Raw genomic sequence first — 21,438 nt, forward strand, 5'->3', positions numbered from 1 at the left:
CTTACATACTTTGATGTCTCTAAGTTATCACATAGTGGGCCCACAAGTATATGCTCTAGTCCTGCCTCTGCTTCATATATATAAATTATAGTATATGTTTAAAACTATGTTTTATATATATATTTTCTGTTTTTTATCATGGTCTAATGCAGCATTCAAAATATACAGATCATATACTACAGAGTGAGAACTGTTTATTATAGTCATATAATGTGCAGGCTACCACAATATGTATTGCTCTTGTATCTAATCTAATGTTTAGTCAGAAAGCACATGCTAATTTGTCTCTTCATCCCTACCATAATCCGATTCCTGCTCTATGCAGAAAAGAACAGGAAAAATAAACATTGATTTTGCAAGGGATACAATTATCAAAATCTTCCTGTGTAGTTGGCCGAACTGAGTATATCACACCAAATCATTAAACAATTTCAATGTTTAAGGAAAAACACCACAAACCCCAAATCACGCGTAGACCATGTTTGAGTGGTGCATACAAAAGTCCAAATTCAAGATTTCCTTATCCGCATCCTTAGAGTTAACTGAAGGAAAGGACTCCCATGGCAAATCCTGCCCAGGCCAGATTGACCCCTATGCCTTTCGGCCAGTGGCTGGGCCGAAATCGTCCCTGGGGAGAGGGGGCCGGTTTCTGCCCATGCCTGGCCCGGTTTGGAAAAAATAAGAAGGAAAAAAATATATATATTTTTTACCAAATTATTTTCTTTTTTTCAAAAAGCCTTTCATCCTTCTTAGGTCGATAAATGAGTACCAACACAGGTTGGGTGATATTGTATGCATATTTGTACTATTAAAAAGAGCTTAAGCATAAGTGCTATACAATAACATATCATTTGGCCTTGGATGTCTGCTTGGATTCACAGTAATTTAGTGTACTTAGGAACAATGCTATTTGATGTTAAGGGGTGAAAGGTTGTGTTTCACTTTGTCACTTTGGGGTGGGGTGATGTCACTTTGGGGTGGGGGTCAAATGACATCACTTACAGTGATGTCATCAGAGATCAAGGGTCATGAGGCGAGGGGTGGCCCACTTTTTTGAGGCGAGGGGTGGGCCACTTTTCTTTGGATGACCGGGCATATTTCTTGTCCCAGTCCGACCCTGATCCTGCCTAGAGCATAAACCATCTTTAGAACCTTGGTATTGTAGGACTACTTTATTGATTTCGCTTTTCATCTTCATAAGGTGCTACTTGCAAATTGGCTTGCCTCTCATTGCAATAATATAGGAAGGGAGTGACAGTTGCTGCTTTTAAGAGCCTTTGAAATTAACTTTTCAAACACAAACTGTGCACTACCAACGACTTTTCCTCTTCATTATTCTAGGAGTACCGTGGATATAATCGGTGTGCACCTCACTAACCTTATCTCTGAAAGTAAATGCTAGGATTAGCATACAATTTCATCAGTATACCCGTCTGGTAGATAGCAAATAACAAATGAACCCTTTCAGAATATATTAGAGGGAATGACAAGCACTCATAATCACAATGCCTTTCTGTCAAAATGTTGCTAATCTCTCACACACATACACATAAGGACAGAACCACTATGTGAGACAAGCATGGTATCAAGAGCGAAACAGAATCAAAAGTAACAGTTTCAAAAACCTTTATTTAATAAAGTTCTGGGGTTGTTGTAATACTTCACTGGCACTAACTGTTCCCTCAAGTGATGTTTCTAAGGGCTGTCGATCTGTGAAAGTCCAAAACCAAAATCTGCCTGTGTCTAACCCTATGCTTGCGTTCACTCTTTGACAAGATGTGATAGGAAGTCTTCTTAAAGAAAAATAGTAGTTCAGGAAAAAGGAAATGTAAACCACAGCCAGTTTTAGGTAGTCTTACCAATAGGTGTAGTTGCAAAATAGTTCAACTCAAAAGGGTAGCCCTTGGAACCTTGCACATAGGGCTCTTGCAGTAAGTCAATAAAGTTCACAATGTCTCTGGGTCTCCCTTTCCCAAGCTCAGACTCCTCTGTTTCCAAACAAAAAAATACACAGTTCTTATCAGGCCTCTCAGGGTTCGCTTCCCCAAGTCTAGGCCTCTCTTCACAAAGTTCAACACTGGGCCTCATTACACGGAAGGTGGTGAGCCATGGCGCTATTAGCGCCATGGCTCATGCCGGTAAAATACCGGCACCGCCTTGGAGGAAAGGGGATTTACCGCCCCATTCCAAGGTTGGAGGGGCGGTAAATCCCCCTTCCGCCATTGCCCTTCCCCATTCCCATTTCTGCCCCATAGGGCTCTATGGGAATGGGGAAGGTGCTAATTACGGCACTGCAATTTTGCGGTGCCGTAATTAGCTCCGAGGTCCCTTAGCGGGTTGGTTTTTAATGCCTGCAAAAAGCAGGCGTTAAAGCACCAACCCGCTAAGGGACCTCGTAGTAAGGCGGTAATGGTTAACGGTCACCGTTACCATTAACGGTGGCCGTTAACCATTACCGCCTTCCGTGTAATGAGGCCCACTGTCTTTAGTGGGCCTCTCAGGGGTCCCTTCCCCAAGCATAGGCCCCTCTTTACAAAGTTCAACAATGTCTTGTTGGCCTCTTAGGGTTCCCTTCCCCCAAGCGCAGGCCCCTTTTGTCTTCTAACAAACAAAGTTCTCCTTGTCAGGATGTACCTTTCACTGTACAGTTCTTAAATGGGAATAGCACCAGAGACTTTTAAAAATGCTGGACTCTTTGCTCCTCCCAAACACAACAACTTTAACCTCTAACCCCTCCCCTTATTCTCTGTACCTTTCTTCTGGCACCTTTCACTTCTGTGCCTCTCTCACTCTGTTATTTTACACTTCTCTGTTCCTCCTGCACGCCTCCTTTTCTATTGTACACACTTGGACTCCCTTTTCATCTTGCCATGCCCCTGGCACACTCTTTTCCTTTGGTTGTGCACTCTTGCACCTTCCTTTCTCTTTATGTGACGATTGCACTTTCCCTTTTCAACCTTCAGGTCGCTTGTACCCTGTTTTCCTGATTTTGGGTCGCTTGCACCCTCTCTTTGCATTCTCTCCCTTTCACTTTCATTTTTCCAGTTTGTCGGGTCACTTGCACCCTGTTTCCTGTTTCAGGTTGCTGCACCCTCTCTTTGCTTTCTCTCACTCACTTTCAGACGGCTGGGTTGCTTGCACCCTTTTTCCTATCTCGGGTTGCTTGCACATTACTTCTGTGCTGCTAGAGCATCTTTCTTCATGCTTTCTCTCTTGCTTTCCACTCTCTTTACTTTCTCTCTTGCTTTCTGCTTTCTTTACCTTTGTGCCGCTAGTAAATCTTCTGTTTCCATTCCCGCTCCAGCCACCTGCACGCTCCCGAGTTTCTCTCTCCACTTTCACGAAACTCACCGGGTAGTGCAGCGCTGGCAAGCGTTCTCCTCGGGATACACTGGGTCGAGGTCAGTGTCTCACTACCTGCCCCTCATGCACCCTTGGCACCGGCACACGTCCCAAGGGAATGATCATCTCTCTGGACTCGGCCCACAGGTCACACAGTCTACCTCACTCCGGCTCTCTGGAGACACGACTCCTTAGCCAAGCTGCAGCCCCTCAAACACACCAGGCAAGCGTCTCAGCACGCTGGTCCCCCCGGACTCTCCAGGCTTCCCTTCCTTCCGCTTCGCGCACCTTGGCTCCTCTGGTCCAGTCAGCATCCCCAGCTTGCTCATACTGTTTGGCAGAACAACACCTTTTATACTGGTGTAAAGAGTCAAGTGGAGCCATGTGTGAATAGTCAGAATAAAGTGCCTGACCCTGCCTGACTCTATTAATGGGACAGCCTAGTGGTAGATTGTAGTAGGCCCTGTACTGCCTCCCAATGTTTTTCCTATTGGTCATCCTCATTGTTCTTGGTTGTACCTTCTTCTCAATATTTGTTGAAAAGGGGGAGGGGGAGATGAAATGGGACTGTAGATTAGATATATTTAGTGAAACATTAATAGGTGACTGGCAGGGGATATAGGAACATCCTCTAGCCTTGATTTTATCTAAAGGGATAGCTTTCCCTCTCGGTAGGTCACAATGTACCCTTGACCTACTGATATATGAGCGTGGGATTTGATAGTATTCCCTGTGGTCTAGAGTAGTGGAAGGTGAATGGATACTTCCCTTAAGACCATGTCTTTGTCTTATTGAATCTTTTGCCTCACCTACTTTACTATAATAAAATCCTTTCTTGTGCTCTCTTTGATCTCATTTATTGAGGCCTGGATCAGGAACAATGGAACCAACATATCCCATAAAAGCTTCTGGGACTTCTTCCTCACTTATAGGCCAGTTGGGATACCACGTCTCGCCTTTGGACACTCTCCCTGCAGTTCCTAAGGACCCCCTGCCCAGGTGATCCTTTCTCGCTGGTCTGCCCCAAGGGTTGGGTTCCAAGAGCGATGGCCCTCCCCATGCCACCTGTGCAACGGATCCCTGAGGACTATTTGTGAGATCGCCCTCAGGCTAATCACAACACACACACATCCCAAGTTGGGGACCTAATGGCTTTTTGTCTATTGTATGATGCCTGGAGGTGATGCATGATTTGAAAGCATCTGACTCCGTATGTTTATTCACCTTAGGAAGGGGCTACAGTGATTGGTCAGATGAAGCCACACATTGTGTAATTCATTTTCTTGCATGCTTTTTGATTAATTACATTAGATACTTGCAAGTAACTGTTGATGCAATGGGTTTAATCACATTGTGAAAGGCAATTATATTTTGGGCATTTTTGATTTTATGCTGACACTGTTCATTTACATATAAGGCTATAACTGTTTAAAAAGTAACAGCAAAGACAAATACATGAAAACATAAAATTGATAATTGTCTTTTAAATGCAACCAGCATCTTCTGCGGATTTGTCATGTTGAGCATCTTGTCAGTAGAAAATGTAATAGGGAGATATGCTTCTTCATAACCACAAGTAATTGATAGACAATCTGATGGAAAAGTGAAAGATGACTACATCATTTCTCTCATGAACCTCACAGACAACAGCAATGAAATGCTTTAAGACTTCACTGTACATTTGCGAACCAATGGAAAATACATGACTCCTTCATGTGCTGTCAACTAAAGAGATGGGTTTTCCACATATATGACTAAAATATAATAGCACTGCATTCTGGGACTTCACTGGGATATTTGCCTTACACTGTGTAGTCATCTCTAAGATAATTCACAACTGTTTTGTTATTTCAGTTATTTTTGTTTTGGATAATGCACACATTGTATACATGTACTTTGAAGTGCTCTTCGAAGAAAAAGTGGTGTTATGGAAAGGGGCGACAGGTGAAATATAACCACTTAGCTAGCTGAGTAAAGAGGCATGTAATTTTATGGGCTCGGATTAGGAGGGCTCCGGGTGGGGACTGATTTGCTTGAATAAAGGAGTTTCAGGGCCCCTCCATCCCGCTCAAGAAAGTAAGTGAGAATACCATGTTCAGAGGGGTGCTCAATTTTTTGGGGGCGTAAGTGCTGTAGAGTCTGGGGGAGAATTTCCTTATTTGAGAAGTGGGACCTGTGATGAATCTGATGGTATTATCAGTTCTTTCCCTCAGGTAGCCTTTCCCAATCTGGCCAGAGGACGGCAGTGGCTGCCTGATCCTGACTTTGGGGGCAGCTATATGCGGGAAGACCACCTGGAAAGAAGCGACCCTAGGGGGAGATATGAGATCTTTGAGAAAGATACATCTCCCCCATTTCCTTATAACAATGTTTCCTCAATTCCTCAGGCCTTCATGGCTTATTGCACCACTCATCCTCATCCATGTACTGAATCATGTACTAAAAGTCCCTTGCATAGTAACAAGAGAAATACATAAATTACTGGGACGAGGAAGCGGCAGGGAGCAGTAATGATTACTCTTGAAGGAATCCCATACCAGCGTCCTCAACAACACATAAAGAATCATCCATCAAATACTGAAATGAGGAAGAAACAAAGAACAGTAAAGATCACTAAGGCAGGAAGCCTACGCTGCGGTCTAGTATTTGGAAACTCTTTCTCAGAATGGGAGATTTAAAACCCACAGAACTGACAGCAATGAGCGAGAGCTGCGGATGCTGAGCTGCACGCTTACCTGCACGAACACCGGTGGGAACGTTGGGGAGAAGATTCTGCAGAAAACCCTGCCAAAGCTAATCAGCCCAGCAGGAGAAGGAACCGGAGTCCGGGGAGCAGTGAACGTGCTGCCCGAGAGGGGAAGGCAACAGAAACCAAAGACCAGCACAGCAGAGGAGCAGCAGATGAGATGTCACAAACTCATCCCACAATCTGACAAGAACAGAAGCAGCGAGGCACGAGAGACACTTGGAGCACCCAGTAAGCCCCAGGAAGTGGAGAGGGTTACCGGGTTGCCTGAAAGTGGCATCTGCTTCGAAGTAGCTATCAGTAAACAAAGTGAAGTATGTGAAGAAGCTAAACAACGAATAAGCTAATCCACGAATGGGTCATTGAACCAGTATCTTAAAGGGACAGAAAATAAAGGTGAACGAACTTGAGAGAGGGGAATAAGCCCTATATAGGAAGGAGAGAACCATAAAAGAAATGATACGCCAACATTGGGCTGGTATTGATTCATGGGTATGTATCAGGGGTCCTCTAGGGCTTGTAATAAATAAATTACCAGTAGTCCAAAAAGGTGCGCACACCAGGCAAGAAGTAACGCTAGTTATTACAGCTGGGCGAGCACATATCAAACAGCACAGTGGAACAGAACTGATTGTTGAGAACTGATAGGCTGGCTCTCAGCCAACAGTAGTTTTATAACGTTAGATACAGTTGCAGTGCAAGCTTCGCATCTTCTCGGTTCCCAAGGAGCTAACTGGGTGGTGTGGAATATATTGACCCACTCAACGCATTGCCCCACATCACTGTGCTGCATTGGTGCAAGAAACAGCAAAATGGCTTACTGACTCATTTAACATGGAATTAACTAAATAGGCAGCATTGCCTTGCTGAAAAACCCCAAAATTCACTTTTAAAATGAAACTTTTTCACTCTTTGCAAAAGCTGTGTTGACGCTAATTCCATTCATTCATTTTAGTTTAGTTTCTTTATTTGTACCGCGCACCGGACCCTGGGATAACTGGGTGCTTAAAATTAAACAGAGGTTACAGAGTTGTACAGACAAGATTTGCATGAAAACACACATGTGTTATTACATAGGTTACAGGTGATATTACATAGGTTACATAGGTGCCAGGTGAGAAATACTACAGGTTACAGGAGAGTAATACGCTGGAAAGTACACAGGAGAATCAACATGTGGTGCATGCAATAACATGTAGAAATAAGTGGTGAGAGACCAGGGGTTACAGTTGGTGTTTAGGTATGAGCGAATAACATCTTGCGCTTGGCCCTGGCAGTGTTGGAGACTGTGCAGGACGGGAGCTTCCCTAGGAGCCAGTTTTTGACTTTTAGCTCTGAAAGTCCAGAAGGTGGATTCCGCCCTTAGTCAGTGGGGGAGGGCGTTCCATTGTTTGGCGGCTAGCACTGGGAAGCTAGCTCCTCCGCTCTTTTCAGATGGAACCTGGGCACGGTAAGGCAGTGTGAGTAGATGGTTCTGGTAGGTCTGGCGGATTGGTGGACGTTGAATTTAAGAGCTAGGTTAGGTGTTTGAGAGGCACTTGTGTGTGATTACCAGGGTGCATAGGGCAATTCTGTCCTTAACAGGAAGCCAATGGGCATTCTGTCTGAAGCTGGATATGTGCGTGGATCTAGGTATTCTTAGTGCAGCTCTAAGAGCGTTGTTTTGAAGGACCTGTAGTTTGTTGAGGTTCCCTTCGGAGGTGCCTAGGTAACGGGTGTTGCAGTAGTCGATCTTGGATAACACTAGAGCTCTAGCTAGTGTGATGCAGCTGCTGGGCGACAGGAATTGTTTGCATGCGTTGATAAGTTTGTTAGTGTAAGCCGTAGAGGAGGCAGTTGCATTCACCTGCTTCTTGAGGGACAGAGTAGAGTCTAGGTAGACACCCAAAGTTTTAATCTCTTTGGCTACTTTGATTGTGTTACCATCGATGTTGATGGATGCAAGTTTATTTAGGCAATTTTGGGATCCGACGATCAGGAGCTAAGTTTTATCGTCGTTGCATACATGCCAACATTCTGTGACCAAAAATCTGTAGGAATCTTAAAGTTTAAAAAATAGTCAGGCGAGGAGGTAATGATAGGAATAGGGCGCGTCAGCAGCCCGTTGTCATTGAATGAGCCTGCCGCCGCGGGTGCATTCAATGACAATGAGGCGCCTGCCACGCCTTCTGCCACCACGCCAGCTCGGGGGAGCCCTTGAAAGACTCCCCCGAGCTGGCGTGGTGGGGGGATAATGGCACCTTTTGTCAAAGGCACCCGCAGCGCAGGGGCGCACTTAGCCCACTGCCGTGGGCGCCTTTTACATCAAAAACCTGCATGCTGCACCTTCTCGTACTACGCCCGCTCGGGGAAGCCCTTGAAAGACTCCCCCGAGTTGGCGTGGTGGGGGGCTAATGGCACCTTTTGTCAAAGGCACCCACAGCGGCGGGGCGCATTTAGCCCACCGCCGTGGGCGCCTTTTACATCAAAATCCTGCATGCCGTGCCTTCTCCCACTACGCCAGCTTGGGGGAGCCCTTGAAAGACTCCCCAAAATTGGTATTTGTTGCCAATAAATCGGTAGGCGGTAGTACTGCTTAAAAAGCAGTATCCTACCGCCTAAATCAGTAGGGTTGGCAAGTATGTTGTTGAGGCAAAGACAGTGTTCCAGGTAGATCTCATTGATTCTTTCCCAGTCTTCTTCATAGCTCCCCGTGAGTGCAATGAGAACCTGGGTGTCATCAGCGTAGTTGGTATATGTGACACCCATGTTGTCAAGGCGATCGAAGAGGAGCTTAGTGAAGATGTTGTAGAGTATTGGAGGGACGCACGAGCCTTGTGGTACACCACAGTGGATGGGGATCGGATCCACAGAGGCCGAAGGGGCAAAGACCCTGGTGGTGCGGTTGGACAGGAAAGATTGTATCCAGGTAGAAGCATTGCTGGAGAAGGCAGGTGCTGTAGAGAGATGGTCAGTCAAGATTTGATGGTCAACAAGGTCAAACGCTGCTGACAAGTCCAACAGCAGAGGCATGGCAAGCTTACCATTGTCCTTAGCCTCATCCATTTGGATTTTGAGATCCAGGAGGGCTGTTTCTGTTCCGTGTCTGGGCCTGAAGCCAGATTGTCTGAGTCTTAGTAGGTTGTGATCCTCCAGGTGTCAAGGATTTTAAGTACGTAGGGAACTGTGGTAATGGATCTGTAGTTTGTGGGGATGTTAGGGTTGAGGTTTTTTTTTTTTTTTTAAGAGGGGCATGACCCATGCTTCCTTGAGGTTGTTGGGTACTGTGTTGGTATCAAAAGAGGAGTTGACTAACGTTGATATGAACGCGGCTAATTCTTTAGCGCCTTCCTGGATGACCGTGGCTGGGCAAAGGTTTCCTTGGCATTTTGAGGGTTTGAGCGTTTTAATAATGTTTTCAACTTCTAGAGCCGTGACAGGCGAGAAGGAGAACAGTGGCCAGTTAGGGATATTGCGTAGTGGGATGGGTGTTGAGGGGTTCTTGATCAGGTTGCTCTCTTTTTTGCTCGATTTTTGATTGGAGCATAGTTATTTTGTCTGCAAGAGCTTTCTGGATGTTAGCACACCAGGTTGCGTCTTTAATGCAAGTTTCTGAGGGAGGTGCAGGTGATTCAAGCTCCCTGAGGATGCTAAAAAGCTCTTTAGTTTTGAATTTGCCGTTGAGGATACGGTTGTCGTAGGTTTCCTTTTTTGCATTAAGAATGGCAGTTTTATAGGCTGTTGGTGCTGTCGTGAAGAGGGCCTTATTACTTGGAGTAGGGGATTTTTTCCAGTGAGTTTCTGCTGTTCTTTTGGCATTGTGCATGGTTTTGAGATCAGGTGTAAACCATTTGTTGAGGTGGGCAGTGGGTTTAGCTTTGGCTAGTTTGATGGGGGCGATGCTGTTTACAGCTGCCTTGAGAGTATTGTTGTAAAGGTCCACAAGTGTGGTTGTGTCTAAGTCTTTAAAGTTGGTAGGGTCGAGGACGTTCTGGATCAATGGACGAAGGTTTTGAAGCGTTAGATTGAGGTTGTTCCTGGTGAGGATTTGTGGGGCATTGTTACACGAGAGGCTGGTCGGGGTGTTCCCTTGGATAGTGAAGGAGATGAGGTGATGGTCCGACCATGCGGTGTGGGCGTTTTGGAGGATAGCTGTAGAGCAGTTGAGGTCTGCCAACCAGTCCAGGGTTCTGCCTTTGTTGTGGGTCGGTGAGGAGACAGTGGTTAAAACCAAGTTGGGTGATGGTATTTTCCACGGAGGAAGCATTGGTGTAATTGGGATCTGATAGTCCTAAGTTAGTCACCGAGCTGGGTTTGGTCTTGTTAGTTAGTAGGTCCGAGATATCTTCCTCGAAGGAGGAGATGAGGCCTGGAGGTCGATAGATGAGGTGGATGAGGATGGTTTGAGTTGCTGTGAAGGGAAGTTTGACTGAGAGGAGCTCCATGGAGGATGGAATGGCTGTGGAAATGGCTCTGAGGCCGAGGGATGTTTTAGCGATGAAGGCTACGCCGCCTCTTTTGATGTGTTCTCTATCCTTTCTTAGAATTGAGTATCAGTCAGGGATGGCTAAGGATAGGGCCGGGCCAGCTGCCTGGTGCAGCCAAGTCTCGCTAATTGCTAGGAAGTGAAGGTCGTTGCTAAGTATCAAGTCTGCGATGTCAAGGGCGTGAGCAATCATGGAACTGGCATTGATGAGTGTGCCCCTATGTCACGCTCAACTGATCTCCATGGGGGTGTAGCACGTGGCTGCACTAATGATGTCTGCGCTGGTGTGGTGATGCGTGATTGGTGGTGATGCTGCGCTTTTCCCCGGTTACCACCCTCCCAAGGCGTTGTCTACAGGGTTAAAATAAGGTATTAGCGGCTGGGAGAGTTGAGTTGGACCCCCTCTCTGCTACCATCTGATCTCCTTCTCCGCTTGTAGTTTTGTAAGGCAGGCCCTCCGTCCTGCAATCTGGAAGGGGTGCGAAAATGTCTTCCAGGATCGAGTTACTTCACTGATCCGAAGAGCGAATGCTGAGTCGCGGAGAGCTTGGACAAACAGGTAAGTCTCTATGCCAATTAGTGAATGCTATAAAGTCTTTGAGTCATTATTTTGCCCCAACTCCTTTACTCAGTGTCTTTCTCTCTTTTCAGACGTGGCTTTGAATGGATTATGCATGGGGAGTCAGAAGGACTAGGCACGCCGAGCAGATGTATTACAGGTAAGTGGATTGCAAGAATGAAGCGCTGTTATCTGAAGTGTAGTCTTTTCCTTCTGTGCGCTATCCTTCTTTTGCAGAGGCGGTGCGGCGCTGGAATAAAGAATGTAGGAACACTCCGAAGATGCTCCGGAAGGATACTGGGCCCGAGAGGGCTCTTCAGCCTGAACGAAGTGAGTCGGCTGATGCGAGGGCCTGGGAGCGGCCGAAGGAGCCGAAGATGCTGCCGGTGGAAGGTTGCTGCAGGTAAGGTTTTGCCGCTGCGCTGACTCGTAATTTCTCTGTCTTTTTCCCTTCCAGATGCCAATGGTTAGAGTCCAGGACGGGCGTGGCTGTAGCAGTTCAGGAACAGAACAGACACAGTGAGCGTTACGCTGCAGGAGTGCAGAATAACGCGAAGCGTGTTCTGTATGCAGGGCGTGGCTTAAATAGCCTGGCAAGTAGTCCCAGGTAAAGTAGTCCCTTTACCACTCCCTGTTCTGGAACAAAATAGTCCCTCAGCCACACCCTGAGGAAACAGAAAGTTACAGTCCTGCCTAGTCTGGGCACGTAGTTCTACATGAATCATCCCATATCATGAGCCAGGCGCCTACGGCGGCAGGACTGAGTCCAAGAGGCTCTGGGGGCTTGAAACTCTCTCATGGGAGTCGATGACTGGGGGGGGGGCACTAGATCCAAGGGGCTATCAGTGTGAACCCTGACACCCTAATGATGGGGTGTTTCTCTGTGCTGGGCGGTTTGGACATATGGGGAGTGGGGAGAGGTGTGGGGGTATTGGAGGGGGGGCTGTGGAAAGCTAGGTTGGAGTGTTCTCCAGTGAGATGTCCTTCGTGGAGGGAATCGAGAGCTGAGACTTGAGTTTCTCACTTGCACCTGGCATGGGGTCCAGGGAGCGGGGGGTGCAAATCGGTCGATCCATTCTATGGGGCTAATGGTACTCAAGGAGAGGTGGGTGTTGTGGTTTATATTGGAAGAAGGATTTGTGGATGTGTAAGGGTGATGTGTTGCTGATGCAGGGTGTAATGGGGGAGGGTTGCCTGATGTTAGAAACGGGAGGGAGAGGGCCATGATAAGGACGAGGTGGACCATAGCCCGGTGGTTCAAACTGGTATAGGGCAGTCTGTCACAATTATATGGTTAGGCTAGTACAATGCAGCAGGTAGGCACGATTAGGCTACAATTAGGCTACAGGTAGGCTAGTATAGTGTGGCAGGTAAGCACAATTAGACTAGTACAATGCAGCAAGTGGGCATGGTTAGGCAGCAAATAGGCACGGCAGGCTAGTATGCATCATATAGGCACAATTGGGCTAGTACAGTGCAGCAGGGTGGGCACGGTTAGGCAGCAAATAGGCACAGTTAGTCTAGTATAATGCATCAGATAGGCACAATTGGGCTAGTGCAAAGCAGTGAGAGGATACATCTCAATGCTACAGTAGGTATGCACAGGATTAGGTTGGCATCGAGCCGTGTGTGATTGGAGTAGTGCATGTGGCAGCAGTGGGTGGGCGAAAATAATCAAGCATATCGGGTCTGATATAATGGAGTACACGTAGCAAATTGGGCTGAGAGGGCTGTAATTGTTATGAAAGTTGTCCGCGTTGTGCGAATCGGAGGTGAGGAGGGGCCAATGAATGGTTGCAGCGTCTCATGGATTAAGTCAGTGGTTTGGGTGCAGTGTTCCTGGTCAAGCTGGCCGCGAATGTGGAGGTAGGTTGCGGGGTTGACAGAGCCTGGTCTGGATGAGCCCCTGGATAGAGGGCTAAGGCTGCTCCAGGGTAGGTGCTTTGGGCGAGTCGGACGAGAGGGTGGTGGGTACAGTGGGATTTCACCGTGCCCTGGATAGTGGCAAAGACACTGCTTACCTCACTTTAGTGGTGGTTGCAGATGCAGGTGTTTCGGCACTAACGGCACAAAGAGGCAAACAGGAGGCAGAACAGGGCCTTATCCTCAGCCTTTGCCGCAGGACGGCTGCCGCCTTGCGGTGGAGGTGATTGGCGGATAGTGTCGGTTGCCTAGTAACAAAGGTAAACAGCCTCGTTTCCATGCCGTGTCACGCCGCCCATTTTAGGTTGGGTTGAGGTCCGGTCTCAACGCGGTGAGTGGGCAAATTAAATGGAGAGTGCTACAGGCACGGATAGTGTGCATCTGCAGTGGGGTGCAGGTAGATCTCACCCTGTATGTGTTGTCGAGCTGCAATCCTGAGGTCCACTTCGGATCGCTGGAGATGGTGATGGTCGCAGGAGATCGCGGTGTCGGAGGCAGGGGGCTCCTGCCATCTCCGTCGCTGGAGGTGGAATGAGTGACCAGGTGAGTCAGACCAGGGCCTTATCCTTGGCCTTTGCCACAGGACGGCTGCCGCCTTACGGTGGAGGTGATTGGCGTATAGTGTGACGGTTGCCTAATAACAAAGGTAAACAGCCTTGTTTCCAGGCCGTGTGCAAACCACTGTGATTAAAAAGGTCATGCCATGCCCAGGATCATCCATTGTGTCTCAGCAAAACCGAGCCTAATTCCTGAATGACAGCCCCTGTCAAAAGTAACTTGGAAAAAGTAACCAAGAACTCTGCTTTTACTCGCACAGGAAAGAGCTCATATTTCTCCACAATTTATCAAACATCAGCTGTCTTCAAAAGAAATTCTGATCCTGGTCAGTTTCATATACCAGTGTTCAGATAAAACTCATGCATTCAAAGAAAAATGACTTAAGCTGCAAGGACATTGTGTAAATCTGAGTGAGCTGCCCAAAACCGAATTAAAGAAAGAAATGTCAGTTTGCACCACATTTGAAAATAGGCTTCTTACAAAATAAGGAAAAACGGATGCCTGTGTTTTAAAACAGTACACTGGTAAATAAGTGGTACTTGTCTTTAGAAATATAAAGGGGTTTGTTACTGGGGAAAATATATCACATGTGTTATTTGATGTAACAGGCTGATTTAATTCTCGATTTAAGGTCAAAAGTGAAAGATGTTAAACCCAGGGGGGCTTGAGTTACCAAGTTGAAAAACAGGGTTTCTGCCAAAAGGGCTATCTCTCCCAGCAGAGCCTGCCAACCCACTGATAATCAAAGGGTGGAGCAGACTTTTGTCTCTGTTGGAATCCAGGACAATGCTGCTTCCCAAGAAAGGAAGCCGGAGGCGTCAAAGACCATAAAACTTCACTCAGGCTAAAGCAACTCCCTATCCTGCTTGAAAGGAAATGTCAGCTGGGAATAAAAAAATGACAGACAATGACTCCCATTTGTTCTTAAGACTTATTTTATAAAGAACTTTAAAAGACTTGTATCTCAGCTTCCAAAGTTGGTAAAAATGTGGAATTTTCACAGGGTAAGAGAATTCCGGCCTGTATTTTAAAACTCGGTAGAATATCAGACACCCTCTGGACAGAAATAGTGATATGTGTTGTATTACAAGAAAAGCATCCATGTTGCAAACATAACATTTTGTACATACATCCCTGGGGATAATTTGCATCTGGATACAAAGTTGGGGAATTTTAGGCCAAATCTCTCATGTTTAAAATTACCAAAATGTATCAGAAAGGCAAAACAAGATCGCACAGACTAGAGGTTTGGACTAATCTGTGCTGCGCCTCATATGTAACCTGTGTGTATAATTTGCCAAGGGATTGCAAGTAAAGAAATTTAGGTTTTTGGCAAAATTGGATTTTAAGTAAAGTAAATGTGGTAGTGTTGGGTCATTGTAAACTTCTCCTCATAAGCCTTACATCATCCCCTTAGAAATCCAACCAGCAGAGAGAAAGGCAGAGATTACTACCCTTGCCCAATCCTATTGTTAGGAGCGTGTGTAGTAAAGCCTGTCCCTGTCATATACTGTGATGATGTCACCTGTCATTATAAATAAGAGCCCCTGACAACACACAGACACACTGATTCCTGATTTCCTGACCACCGTCCTGTCTGTTCCTGTCTTCTTGCAATTATTCATCTAGAATCCAGATCCCAACCACAAAGCCAAACCAGCTGATCCTGCTTCAGCTAGGCCTCAATTTTTAATTATACCAATAACCAAAGGGAATCTGTGGTGTTTTGGGAAAGCATCCTGAATTTAACCTGGCTTGCTGCTCACTAAATGCAAACCTGCCAATCCAGCTAATCTGTAGTATCAGGTAATCAGATGTGCTACCCGGTATCCAGTACATGCCCGCTGCTTTTGTCCGGCTTTCCTGTGTTAGACCAGATCCGTGTGGTGATTCAGAACACTGACTGTCCAAAATCCAAACTAAAAGTTGACTGAGAGTATCAATAGGAACCATAGAAAACCATAGCATACCTTGCCTTGTCCTATCCCAATCTCTAAACCATCCTATCCTTACCTTAATAGCTTGTAACATTGTCAGAATCCTTATTGCAACCCTGTCATTGATTTCTAGTGCAAGCACTATCTATTTAGTAATTCTTGTAATTTAAATCCAAAGCTATCAATCCTATTTCGAGTGATCGGACTGGTTCCACCAGGGTAAGCGTTGGGGAACTAGGGTTGAACTCATGATTCAACCCTGGAGTTTACTGTGTCCCTCTTTGGTATTCTAGCCATGAATGCTCTAGTATAGAGTAAAACTGTTCTTGTCCAAACTGAATTTCTTTTCCGTCTTCACTACCCGATTTTTCTAAAAACGCCTGTTGTTCTACATTGCATATCTCCCTATGTTTTATAGCTAGAGACTTCATTTCACCTCCCGATTGAACCTAGGATCTATAGCTACACCCCCATCCAAAAGACTGCACTCCAAATCAGTGAATTTCACCTGTTTTTATCAAAAACCGTTTGGTTAATCTCAGGCGGGAATGAGCATTTAAGCACAGTTTTACACATGTTATTTTTACTATCAATTGTTTTAAACCTTCCATTCATTTTCGAATTGTATGCTTTTGCTCAATCTATTGCTTATGATTGCTAGTAGCTTTCCAGTGTTGCTCCAGTAAAGAATTGTACTTATTTAAGGATTTTTGCACACATTCATTGTTTTGTTCAGCCATTTCCTAGTGTCATTTTAACATTGCAAGGGTTTGCAATCCGTTTTTTTAATTCTTATTTGAGGGGGGAAGGTTGGATTCAAATTCTGTTCCCTATTCCTTATTCCTGATTACCTGCTGCTTCTAGATATCCATTCAGATTTGATTATTTGTGGGTTGAGGGAATTTTGCAGAGGGAAACTTGAGTGCTATCTTTCCGGAAATCCAAAGTGTTTCTATTCCCTGGTGTTTTCTATCTGTGTAGCTAAAGGGTTGAATTAAGTGCACTCCCTACCTTCCTATTTGTTGTTGTCACCACATTGGTGATTGCTGCTCCATATATTGAAAGTGTGTGATTTTTTTGAAGTTCTAAATAAATAAATATTGCCTTTGCCTACCAGCCTGGTTCCTGGTCCATTGTGACTCGGGTTATTTGAAAAGGGGGTGTGATATGAGTGGTGTATCTCAAATATTGAATCTATATATAACAAAATAAGCATTTCAGTTGTGCGCTGCATACTAGGCTGAGACCAGGGTGTATCACCTGATTGAAATACTTAACAGTGGACTACGTCATGCCCCTATATAGCAAGGCATACATCAGTTAGGCCTGATTGAAGCAAACAGATCTACCCCCTTTCAGCCCATCTCCTCTCTGTGTGGTGCCACATTGCTTCCTGCTCTAGCCCACAAACAGTTTGCAATTCGTAATGACATAATTGTGCTGACCTCCGGTTCTTTATTCAACTGCCATTGGTCAGCACCAGGAAGGAAGGAACAGAAGACACCCGGAGCTAGGAGGAAGGGAGACATTCACACGGCACATGCAAGATAGTAACTTTGCAAACACTATTGTGGACACTCTGAGGGCTTGTTACTTTTCAAGGATGCCTGCAAAATAATAACTTTGCAAACACTATTGTGGACACTCTGAGGGCTTGTTACTTTTCAAGGATGCCTGCAAAATAATAACTTTGCAAACACTATTGTGGACACTCTGAGGGCTTGTTACTTTTCAAGGATAACAAAACTTACCGGCTGATTGGCTCTTCTTGAAGTGCCCCTCGATTCTGCATTCTTGTTCCCATACCCACCGGCCAAGGGGTGATTTGACAATGCCTTGGTGCCACGCAAGTGCCTTCTGTGTTGGGTCAATTTCCCCAGCTCCCACAAATAGCCGTGGGACTGGCTCACCGGCCTTGATTACATTACTGGGTGCTGTTCCCAGCAACTGCAGTCTGCTGGAGATGAGCAGCCTGGAGTCAGCTTCCTCCCTCCCTCAGCCGTGGTGCACAAGCCATGTGCTTGAAGTTCGTCTGTGATGTGAAGCCCACCTATTATACCCCTGTGAAGTGAGCTTATCTGCGGTTTCACCACCCTCGCCTTTACACGGCAGGGTCCCCTGTGCCCATATAGTGTTTATTAACATTGGCATTGGTTAAAAAGTGAGGAAAGAGTCCAATTTAAATCTCTCACACTGACACACAGATGTATCTTTGGTAAAGCCCCTGCATATCTTAAATCTACTCATCCCTTACACGCCCATCAGAAAGCAAAGATCGGCTGAACAGGGATTGATTGTTGTGGCCCCTTTCAAACGCAAAAACGGGGCAGGCAAATCCTTCCCCGTCTTAGTGGCAGGCTTCTGGAACAACCTCCCAGGTCAGCTAAGGATGGAATCAAACTACCAAAGATTTCGTAAACTACTGAAAACACACATCTTTAAGTAAAACATTTAATATAGACTCCCTAAATCTAGATACAGTGTCCCCCCTTTTTTCCCACCATGCATGGTCCTTGGGGCTTAACACAGTTCCCTGGGGTCCCCGTGTTTTCCTCCCTTAATGGGTGTCCCACCATATCACCATTATTTCCGCATTGGTAAGTGTGCACCCCTGTCTGGCGCTGAATCAGCACCTTCATTACATTCATAGAAAATTCCTTCCCCATCAGTTCACCCCTTTGTTCCTTGGGCATCCATAGATGTTACCCTGTCCAAATCCCCTCTTTCTTCCTCGTACCCTTCCGGTGTGTCTCCTATTATTAAACAATCCCACCCATCTGTGGAGCATGCTACCCAAAAAGCATCATGATCTTCTGTATATGGTCGGGGTTCTGCAAAAACCACACGCACGCCATCCTCCTCCTCATTTACCCTGGGTGGCTGTCTTTCTTATTCGCTCTAATTCACTCTCTTCATTACCAATTTTATTAGTGGACATATATACTGTACTTTTGCTTTGCAACAATTGCATTGTCTGAGGACACACAGGCTGACTCAAAGAAGTCGACAAGCATCACAATGAGCACAGGCATAGTGTTTTCGAACATAGCAGCTAGCCACTCTGGTACCCCAGTAAATAGTGAATCAAGCCAGCTGTCTGAGGCAAGATTATGGGTTTCTTTCAAAATCTTCTCATGTAGTGTATGTATCTCCTCGACAGCCTCTGTGAGAGTTCCATTGGCGGCATCGTTGGTGGGGACTGCTGTGAAAAAACTGCTTCCAATCTTGTGGCAGACCCCGCCCTCCATTGCAGTCATTAAGTTAAGAATGAATCTGTTCTGTAGGACCCCAAAGATGCAGGGTACATAGATCTTCTCGCATTGCGTCATTCTTTTCTCGGTTGCATTTGCCAGCTGTAGAACCTTGTGACGGGAGGATAAGCAGCTATTTAGCGTTAGTGGCTGCTTGCATCCCAGGAAGTAGGAGAGACATGAAGAAAACTGATGCTTTATCGAAGCGTCTCAAGTGCTGCAGGATTGCATCCAAACTCTTGGTTGATTCGGCAGAGATATAATTACTGCTCCTTTTCTTTCTCACCACTTTTCCTTGCTTGCCTATCACCTCTTACCGCCCTTTTCCTTTTTCTTCTGCCAGGATGTAGAGAGTTTGTTAAAGGGTAACAGATCTGCCCGGGGTACAACCAATCCAGGGTTGTGGACGGTCACCACTGCACCTACCCCTCTCCAGTCGGGTGGCAGCTAGGCATAAGCTTTGGACCCACAGGCCCACCAAAAATCCTTCACCACCTCTGTCCCCATCTGCAGCCAACGTTCATCCCCAGACAGTCGTCCCTGTTGCTCTGAAACGTAGAGAATGCTGTGTAAGTGGCTTTATAAATACTGGATGGTGTTTCTCATTTATCCATGTTAGGGCATGTACATTTATTTCCCATATTCCACTGCATTCTTCATTTATTTTCTTCACAACCCTCTCTTCATATCCCATCAGCCCTTCTGCACGACACTACAAAATTCACCGTCGTCACTTTCCATTGTGAAACACTAAACCCACAATTCGCATTAGGGGTCTTGTGTGGCACCACGGAATATTGTGCCCTGTTGAGGTCTTACAATATATTCTCCTATGGGCAGTAGCCAATTGCTTCCCCCTTCGTGCCCCTTCTGTTATTTTATACTCCATTATCACATTTCGTTGCCTCGTTCCTGGCCATGTTTTTGAGTTGTATGTAGTTATCTGCATATAGCTCGTCCCCTTCGTCTATCCATTGCACTTCCACTGTGTGCCCCTGGAACAGCCCCTGAGTTCTACATAAAAACAAGGCATCAGACATCCCCCTGTTTCTGCTGCTATGTTTTGCAGCAAGAATTGTCTTGGCGTCCCTGCAATGTGTGGGATTAGCGAGCACACATAGCAACTGCCATTGGTACTCTCTCTCCCCACCCTTTTCATTTCATCGTACCACACATTTTCAAATGTCTTCCCCCTCCCCAATGAAATCATCGAACTTCTCAGTGCTCAATATACTTGTTTTAGCACGTGTACCCTTTCCACTATTGGAGAACATGCCTCTACTTTCTTTGTATATTAGAAACCAGAAGAGAAAGAAAAGAGAAACAAAGAAACAAAGCAATCCTAACCCTATATTTTTCACATTTTATTTATGCCTTCTCAAAATCCCCCCACTTTTATCCTGCCCACCTCCTTCTGTCTCTGTGGGCTTTCTGTAAACTCTGATAGCTGTGAAGAAAGTCAGTGATAGTTCTGTTATACTTCCCATCAAGTTACCTTTCACGGCCTCCTTCCAGGGTGCTGTTGTTGACCTTGTGCACGTCAGAGGCATGGAGCCATGCCCTTCTTTCTTTTATCTTCACATCTGTGGGTGTTGCGTACACTACTTCGTAAGGGCCAGTGAATCTTTGCTCTTGCCACCTCTGTACGATGTTACAGACGAGCACTCTGTCCCCTGGATAGAGAATGTGTGCTTGTGGAAAGTTTGTTGCTGTGTACACTTGTCCCTTCTTCAACATTGGTCGGCAGACTTGTTGAGCGGTGAACCTGGCAGGAGATTTATTTTATGGCACTTGTCATTTCAGTTGAGTACGTTTGAAGCTCTTCCCACAAAACCTGCGCTATGTTATGTGCATCCGAAATTGAACATGAAAGGAGGACTAGGTGCATGCCTTCTCCTGCCAGTTGCAATTTCGTGCAGAGTCAAGTGATGATCCACACTGGGTGAGTTGCAAAGGGCAAAAAGAGTCAATTGGAGGCAATGAAGCCAGTTTTTGCACAATGTTTCTGTTAGCTTGGCTAAGCGTTCTTTAAGCAAGCCATTTAACCTCTCAACTATCCTGTTCGCTTGCAGCCGGTATACTGTGCATAGTCTGTGTTTATTCCCAAGAGGTGTGATATTTCTTTGAAGAGGTTGTTGCCATTATCAGACTTTATCTCATCACATAAACCCCATCTGGAAAACACCTCTCTTGCTAGGAATTGCGCAGCTGACTTTGCATCATTTTTAGCACAGGGCCCACCTCAAGCCAACATGAAAATGGACAAACCACAACTAGCATGTACCTGTAAGAGGCACATCTCTCTTGCACACCATGATAGTTGATATGCAAGTGCCGGAAGGCCCCTTCGGGTCGTGGCAATGTTCCATTAACAGTCTTCAAAGTATGTCCTTACAAAAGTTGCTGACACACCACACAATTTCCCTTAAATTCAGCCACATACCATCCTTCACTTATTTCTGTTGCTATTTTTTCTCTTGATACATGGGCAGGAAAGTGCAGCTGTTGTAATGCTACACCTAACAATTTTCCAGGCATTATGGGTTTCTCCGGTCTATTTGGTCTTCATATCAAATCTGTGGGTGACAGGGAAACCCTCTGTGTATCCATACATCTTTTTCCTCCTGCGGGTCCTCTCCTTACAACTCTATAATCTG

The 21,438-nt window shown here is 45.8% G+C and overlaps 1 protein-coding gene across 7 annotated transcripts in view; it reads left to right on the top strand.

The window, feature by feature from the left end:
• Positions 1–21,438, top strand: part of LOC138488896 (sodium channel protein type 2 subunit alpha-like) — a 1,049,646-nt gene that overhangs the window by 577,438 nt on the left and 450,770 nt on the right. The gene's annotated exons all lie outside the window — the stretch shown is intronic.

Source organism: Ambystoma mexicanum, chromosome 9 (assembly GCF_040938575.1).
Source record: "Ambystoma mexicanum isolate Mex_15411 chromosome 9, UKY_AmexF1_1, whole genome shotgun sequence".
Classification (NCBI taxonomy): domain Eukaryota; kingdom Metazoa; phylum Chordata; class Amphibia; order Caudata; family Ambystomatidae; genus Ambystoma; species Ambystoma mexicanum.